Here is a 7,900-nt window from a genome sequence, read left to right as displayed (position 1 = left end):
ACAAGAGCATCTCAGCTGGTGGCCCTAATTACCATAGGCTAAAGCAAAAGGATGGCATTGAGACAGACGTCTCAGAAAATCGGCCCTCTGAAGAAACTGGGGTCACAAAGAGTAAGGGGCATAATTAGCATCATGTTCCCAATAGTTAGAGCCTCTTGTGGTGCAGAGTGGTAAGGCAGCAGACATGCAGTCTGAAGCTCTGCCCATGAGGCTGGGAGTTCAGTCCCAGCAGCTGGCTCAAGGTTGACTCAGCCTTCCATCCTTCCGAGGTCGGTAAAATGAGTACCCAGCTTGCTGGGGGGTAAACGGTAATGACTGGGGAAGGCACTGGCAAACCACCCCGTATTGAGTCTGCCATGAAAATGCTGGAGGGCATCACCCCAAGGGTCAGACATGACCCAGTGCTTGCACAGGGGATACCTTTACCTTTTACCTTCCCAATAGTTGTAGATCCTGACAAACCTTAATGGCATATCTCTGCTTTCTTTTGCTACCCAGGCTTAAAGGACACTACTTCGGTACACAGAGGCCCAAAGGATGCAGGGTATTTGCTGCCCTGCAAAACTTCTTTTAGTACAGGGCATCTCCAAATTAGCAAGTTCCTGGTATGCAATGCATGTATGTATTCAAAGGCAGTTGTGTATATATGTACAGGCATTCACAAGTCTAGCGTGATTCCTAATCCTATACAAAGAAAGCTATTGTGGATTTCTGTGTACTGAATGTCTTTGCTGAACAGCAATCTTTGCCTCACTTCACCTGAGTCCTCCAATTTTCCTTGCTCCCCATAAGTAAGTGGTTCCCATTGAGTTCTATGGAAAAACGTTATAAAACAGCATTCAAGAAGTTTGATGAAATGGACGGAAGATCTTTTCTTTTGTCTATAGTTCAGTAACGCCTGTAGCAGTGTCGAGATTTTGCCCCTTTCCTTGTGTTGTAGCTTTCTCCTTCCCCTTACAGCAGTGATCCCCAACCCCTGGTCCGGAGACTGGTACCGGTCCATGAATCAGTTGGTACTGGGCTGTGGCTCCTCTTCGTCCTCCCCCCCCCGGCTGCTGCCTCGGGGGCTGCCCTGCCACTCTGCCGCCGGCTCACCTTTGGTGCTCTCTAGTGACCTCCATGGCTGGGGCTCCGCCTCGGCATGGCACTGCTCAGCTGCTGCTGGCAGCACCCCCCAGCAGGCGGCGGGAAGTCAGGTGCACTGGCGGGAAAGCAAGCAGAGCAGGGGTTCAAGCGGTGGTGGCGATGTCCCTCAGCAAAAGACTACCCCCCCGGGCCTCAGTAAGATTGTCAAGTGTTGACCCATCCCCGGTGATAAAAAGGTTGGGGACCACTGCCTTACAGGATCTAATTGAAGACATCCACTTCAAAAAGATGATGGGGAGATGGCAGTCAGGAACATTGCTGATGGGCAGATAATACCTGTTGCCAGGCCAGGGAGTTGCTTTGACAAAAACTAAAATCAGTAGGGCAATGGCAATAGAAATTGCAATATTTTGTATGAAAAGAGCTGAGTGTCTAATGCTTGCTCCTAGAAGATCCATCCTTTATTTTTCTTCTAAATGTGATCACAATAGTTTATAGCTTGTCAGATAATTGCAGTTGTATGCATGCCCCAAGGATAGCAACGTATTCCCTCAATGAAGTCTAGAGGGACTGTGATTGTTAAAAGGAACCAGCAAAACTCTTATGTATTCCAAGCATGTTATATCACTGAAGAGGCAGAATCTGGATATTTTACTGCCACTTTGATGGTAACAGAATTGTTTCTATAGGTAACTCCTGTCAGAATACTGAAGGATTATTGTACTTTATTGAGTCGCAACAAACTGTGTGGGTCTCAGGATAAGACCATGTTATGCTCTACCTAGTTCTGGGATTTCTTATGAGATTTCTTTTGCAATTTGATGCACAATATGCTAGGAAAATGGGACATGACCTCTTTATGGTCTCAGGCTTTTCAAATGAAATTTCATGTGTTTCTAAGAACTTCTCATTTACAACAGCACTCGGCAGGTAAGCCATGAAACATTTTAGGATTTAAACCTTGGTATGAGGCCTGCTGCTTACCTCTATGTAAGATGCTGGCGACTTGTTCAGCAGCTTATGAATTGTAGCCTAAAGGCCATTCTTCACTTATCTGGTAGCATCAGCTGCATTTTAATGTCTTCCTTTCATTATTTTGATTCTCCTTTTTTGATAAAAATTGTCTATATGCAGGGCCATTTTCTCTTAATTAGTTGTGTATTGTTTCTCTAGCATTAATATCCTGCCTGTTTGCCCAACAAGATATAGAACTTCCTAATAAAATACAAGTACTAGATAGTAGAGAATAAACAGCACTAGGATGGATTACTGAAGATGGCAACTGTATGTTCTACTAAAGATGGTAAACAGTGGAGGATTCCTTGAATAAATGGGAGATCTTAGGCTGCAGAGAGATGTGCAGGAGAGTTCCCTGCATGTCCCTTAGTAACTGATCAGCCCCTCTCCCCTTTCTCAGGCTGGTAAAGCCTTGAAGCTGCAAGTGCAGCAATTGCAGTGGAACTTTATGATGGGTATTTGGATCGGGAGTCTTGAGGTAAAGTGTTTGTCATTTTTTAAGATGAATTGGCATGGTCATCTGTGTTGTTCTTTCGTAGGCGTTTGTGCAAAGGTCTCCCTTTCACCCAAGTTCACTAGTGTGCCTCTAGTTCAGCTTGGGCTGCTCCAATGGGGCCACTCCAGTGGGATTGTTCAAACAAATCATCTCTGTACTTATTATAACATGTGTCCCGGGAGTGGGGGGAGAATAACCTTTGTGTGAAAAAGCCTAAGATTCTGATTAAGCTTGCAACATACCCACCACACCCACTCAGCCCATTTTTTTTTACTTAGTACAGCAGTTACGTCAACATTTATCATTCTGATGCAACAGGAACAGTGCATCAGTGTGTGATTCTGTTACTGTACTATCATGTTTTGTCCCACTGGTGTCAAGGATTTAGTAATAATCTTACCCCCATGTATCAGGCATAACTCAAGGATAAGGTCACTCTGTCTTGGATGGTTATCCCACAATATTGTTACGAGTGTGCCTAGGTTTGCGCTCTGGTTTTCCCCAGAGCAGTTCCAAGCACTGAATCCTCAAGCTGCTTTTTAATGAGCAGACTGGGTGGTTCAATGCTGCATGTGATTAAGGCTATCTTGTACCCTGGTATTTTGCATATCAGGAGTATGATGTTGTTCCATAATAACCTATTTAAGCTTGTCCAGCAGTCAGCTCAGTGAAAAACGCCTCTTCACTGCATCTGTCAAAAGATTTTGTAGACTGAATTTTTTTTTAAGTGTTGCTAATTCTGTATATCACATCTTCTGTTGTTATAAAGCAGGAAGGATTATAGTTTCCAGGAGAAATGACAAGGGAAAGAATCAATCAACAGCATTATTCTCACAGGCCCATGAAAGGCACCAGGTGCAAATCTCTAATTAATATGTCAGCAATATGAGGAGGAAAGAAAACACATCTGAAATGCACTGAAATCCTGCTTCTCTTTGCTGGAGTTTCAGGTGAAAGAGATGACTGAATAGACCAGGATGCAGCCTTTTTGCTCAGAGTTGACTGGTAGAATTCAAGCAAACCATTGGCTGCATGTGTATTGGATATTACACTGATGATACCATCTAGCCAGAAGATTTGATTTTACAGCTGTGACAAGCATTATGCAGGATCATATATTAATTTCTTGGTTATGCTTTCCAGACAAAATAATTTGCAGTGAACTCAGGGATAGTTAAGACATAGAGTAGAAGGTTTTCAGAAGGGTCTGAAGTTCTGAACAATCAGTGGTGGTGGAGCGGGGAGGGAACCCCTAAGAGGAAAGGATGAGAAAAGAAGGGGAAAGTGGTCCCATTTTATAGAGAAGAAGGCCGTAGGTGGAAGGGAAGCTTAGGATGCTTTCCGATTTATTTATTTTATTTATACTCCATGCGGGGCTTACATTTTTTCTTTGTAAATTGATATATAATGCAGCTGTAAGTCCTAAACGTACAGGCTGGGTGCACTGAGTCTTTTGCACATGCTGTCCTATATCAACAGCATTCATATATTTTATTTATTTACTTAAAACATTTATGTGCTGCCTTTCCACCTCGATAGGATCCCCAAGGCAGCAAACAGCAACACATTTCAACATTAAAAAAATATGTGTATATAGAATATTTCAACAACTCCGTAAAATATATGAACATCCATCCATAGATAGTATCAGGTATCCACAAAGCTGTGTACTGTCTTGTGGGAAATCCCAGAATTACTATCTGGAACACCTTGAGTGAAGCATTCAACTGCTGCAGACTCAGGCTGATTTAGCCTTTATTCTTGCTTGCTAAGTAGCACACCCTTTGCCAAAAGTTTTACAAAGAGCTCCATGAATCCATCTGGAAATACCAGAATAGCGACGGTGAAAACTTCCAGGAGGGAATTCTGCGCTTTTAAAGATCACCAGTGCTCAGAAAAGGAGATTACATTCTGGCAGGCAATAGGTCTGGGATGCAGATAAAGCAGGGAGAGCTGCTGCTGTATGTATAAGCGTGTGTGTATGCATGTATATATCTTCTCTCTATATATAAAGTTGACAGCTATTGTGAAGCTATTGGTGTTGATTTTGTGACCTTTGCTTTTTAATAGGCAGTTAGGGACTTATATTATGGGGATATGCTGAATTCCACAATGGGTCTCAGCCATTTTTGTTTGATAAAATGATGCAGTAGGGCTGGCAGAAGCTCCTCCCCTCCCCTGCACCATTTCTCTGAACTGATTCAGACTTGGAGCACTTATGAATGTTAGTTCCCACATGAAGCATCCGTCTAAACTTGTTTTGGTTTCTGGTGTCGTATAGAAGAATACTGGACAGATACGAATAGTTTTGGCTTTTGTTGTAGTTCAACTGCTACTTAATAACAATGTATTAGGTAGGAAAGTATAAAGACGGACAGGCATTCAGGAGACTTTATTGGCCCCTGAAAATGGAGTGTTAACCAATTGCCAACATACGCTGGATCATGGAGATAGCTAGGGAGTTTCAGAAGAACATTCACTTCTGCTTCATTGACTATGCTAAAGCCTTTGATTGTGTGGAACACAACAAATTGTGGCAAGTTCTTAAAGAGATGGGAATACCAGAGCATCTTATTTGTCTCTTGAGAAACCTATATGCAGGTCAAGAAGCAACAGTGAGAACTGGGCATGGAATCACTGATTGGTTCAAAATTGAGAAAGGAGTTCGGCAAGGCTGTATACTGTCGCCTTGCCTATTTAACTTGTATGCGGAGCACATCATGAGAAAGGCAGGGTTAGAGGAGTCACAAATTGGAATCAAGATTGCAGGGAGAAATATCAACAACCTCAGATATGCAGATGATACCACTCTAATGGCAGAAAGCGAAGAGGAGCTAAAAAGCCTTTTGATGCGGGTGAAGGAGGAGAGTGCAAAAGGTGGCTTGAAACTCGACATCAAGAAAACAAAGATCATAGCATCCGGCCCTCTCTATTCCTGGCAAATAGATGGGGAAGAAATGGAGGTAGTGACAGATTTTATTTTCCTGGGCTCCAAGATCACTGCAGATGGGGACTGCAGCAAAGAAATTAAAAGATGCTTGCTCCTGGGTAGGAAGGCTGTGGCAAATCTAGACAGCATCCTAAAAAGCAGAGAAATCACCCTGCCAGCAAAAGTGCGTCTAGTCAAGGCTATGGTATTCCCAGTTGCAATGTATGGCTGCGAAAGTTGGACCATAAGGAAGTCCGAGCATCAAAGAATTGAGGCTTTTGAACTCTGGTGCTGGAGAAGACTCTTGCGAGTCCCTTGGACTGCAAGGTAAACAAACCGGTCAGTCCTAGAGGAGATCAACCCGGACTGCTCCTTAGAAGGCCAGGTCCTTAAGATGAAACTCAAATACTTTGGCCACCTCATGAGAAGGAAGGACTCCCTGGAGAAGAGCCTAATGCTGGGAGCGATTGAGGGGAAAAGAAGAAGGGGATGACAGAGAATGAGGTGGCTGGATGGAGTCACTGAAGCAGTTGGTGCAAACTTAAATAGACTCCGGGGAATGGTAGAGGACAGGAAGGCCTGGAGGATCATTGTCCATGGGGTCTCGATGGGTCAGACACGACTTCGCACCTAACAACAAACCATTCTAGCCAACAAAGACCCATTCAGGACAAGGGGTCTTAAACATTACAGAGGCTGTCACCATTGTAGAATTAAGAAGAATGATAATTATAACTATTTTGGCTATCTGCATATTAGAGGTGTTAGATTATAGTGATTGCAGCTGCCTTGTCCAAGCCTCTCCTAAGGCAAGTGATGCAATGTATTACATGAGTGAATGGTCTAAAAGAAGAAGAAGAGTTGGTTCTTATATGCCGCTTATCTCTACCCGAAGGAGGCTCAAAGCGGCTTACAGTCGCCTTCCCATTCCTCTCCCCACAACAGACACCCTGTGGGGTGGATGAGGCTGAGAGAGCGCTGATATCACTGCTCGGCCAGTACAGTTTTATCAGTGCCGTGGCGAGCCCAAGGTCACCTAGCTGGTTGCATGTGGGGGAGTGCAGAATCGAATCCGGCATGCCAGATTAGAAGTCCACACTCCTAACCACTACACCAAACTGGTCTAAAAATGAGTACCCCTCAGTTTTAATTACACAATCAACCTGAAACATGAGGCATCACTCTATTAATTGTGCTAATAAGAACTCTTACTGAAGAGTAAATAAAATATCACAAGCACATTGCGCATACGTAAACATCAAATCAGACTGTGACCAAAAAAAAGGATAATTTCTACTGTGGTCCAGCTGGCCATTCAAAAGGCAATCAGAGTAACTGAGCTTGGCTGTGTAAATAAGAAGATCTGCAAAACAGCATTTTGCCTTTAAAAATGTTCCTTTATGTCCCCTAATTGGGCCTCAGAGAAAATGTGAATCATAACCAAGTGTTCCGAACAATTGGCTAATGCTCTTTGAGAGTAATTATCCCCACATTTGCTCAGAGCAAGAAAGATCAGGCACGAGATGAAATACCCAAGTAGGGGGTTAGAGGCATAGTTGGACTAGACGTGCTTTGAACATCCTCGCATGATACTCAGATCTGAATACTGATGACATAGTAATGCAATCCAAATTCCAATCCAGATGTTGGATACTACTCCTGCTGTAGGCAGCCAAAGATTAATCTTTGTAGCTCTTTGGCATCCAAAGGTATGATAGCAGCAACTGCGATATATTCAGTAGCTCAGCTAACAGGTGAGTGCCTCGGATCATCCCACTGAATTTCATGTCCCGGCAGGATTTTTAATCTTGGTCTATTACATCACTCCAAGTCATAGGTTGAACTGATAATTTTCAGATCAGTGAAAACTTAATTTATATTTGAAGGTGCCCCCTTCCTTTAATTGTAAAATAAAAATTTAAAGAATGATAAGAAAATGATGTATAAACACAAACCATAATCTGAGGTTTGTATATAAACCTAGGCAGTAAATCGGACAAAAATGGGAAAATCTGGGAGGCTTCAGGACTCTGTAAAAAATATGTAGGCTTTATCCCTCGAGGTGTTATCTAGGAAGCTAAGGCTTTAACCCAGTTATTCCAGCAGATAGTCGAAATCCCAAAGGATTCCTACGAAGGTTGGGCTGAATTTTCAAGAGCATTTGAAAAACTTAAGCATTTTCCTTGGCATTTTGTCTCTGATCAAAAGACCACATAAATTACTAATTAATCATTGAATTCTATTCAGAATATTGATTTTGACACATGAAAGCTATTTGTGGTGGTTGTGTGTACTCCAGAGACTATTTTTCTATTTTACGCTTTATTGACACACTATGAACCACTTCACACTTCTGTAGCATGTCGTTTTAC

The 7,900-nt window shown here is 42.8% G+C and overlaps 1 protein-coding gene across 1 annotated transcript in view; it reads left to right on the top strand.

The window, feature by feature from the left end:
* The first annotated feature begins 1,831 nt into the window (after positions 1 to 1,831).
* TRIM66 (tripartite motif containing 66) overlaps positions 1,832 to 7,900 on the top strand; it is a 73,994-nt gene continuing 67,925 nt past the window's right edge. The window contains exon 1 of the mRNA XM_077321736.1: positions 1,832 to 2,016. The gene's annotated coding sequence lies outside the window, so the exon portion shown is untranslated. The remainder of the gene's footprint in view (positions 2,017 to 7,900) is intronic.

The sequence above is a fragment of the Paroedura picta genome, chromosome 2 (genome assembly GCF_049243985.1).
Source record: "Paroedura picta isolate Pp20150507F chromosome 2, Ppicta_v3.0, whole genome shotgun sequence".
Classification (NCBI taxonomy): Eukaryota; Metazoa; Chordata; class Lepidosauria; order Squamata; family Gekkonidae; genus Paroedura; species Paroedura picta.
This window is presented reverse-complemented; position numbering and strand designations above follow the sequence as displayed.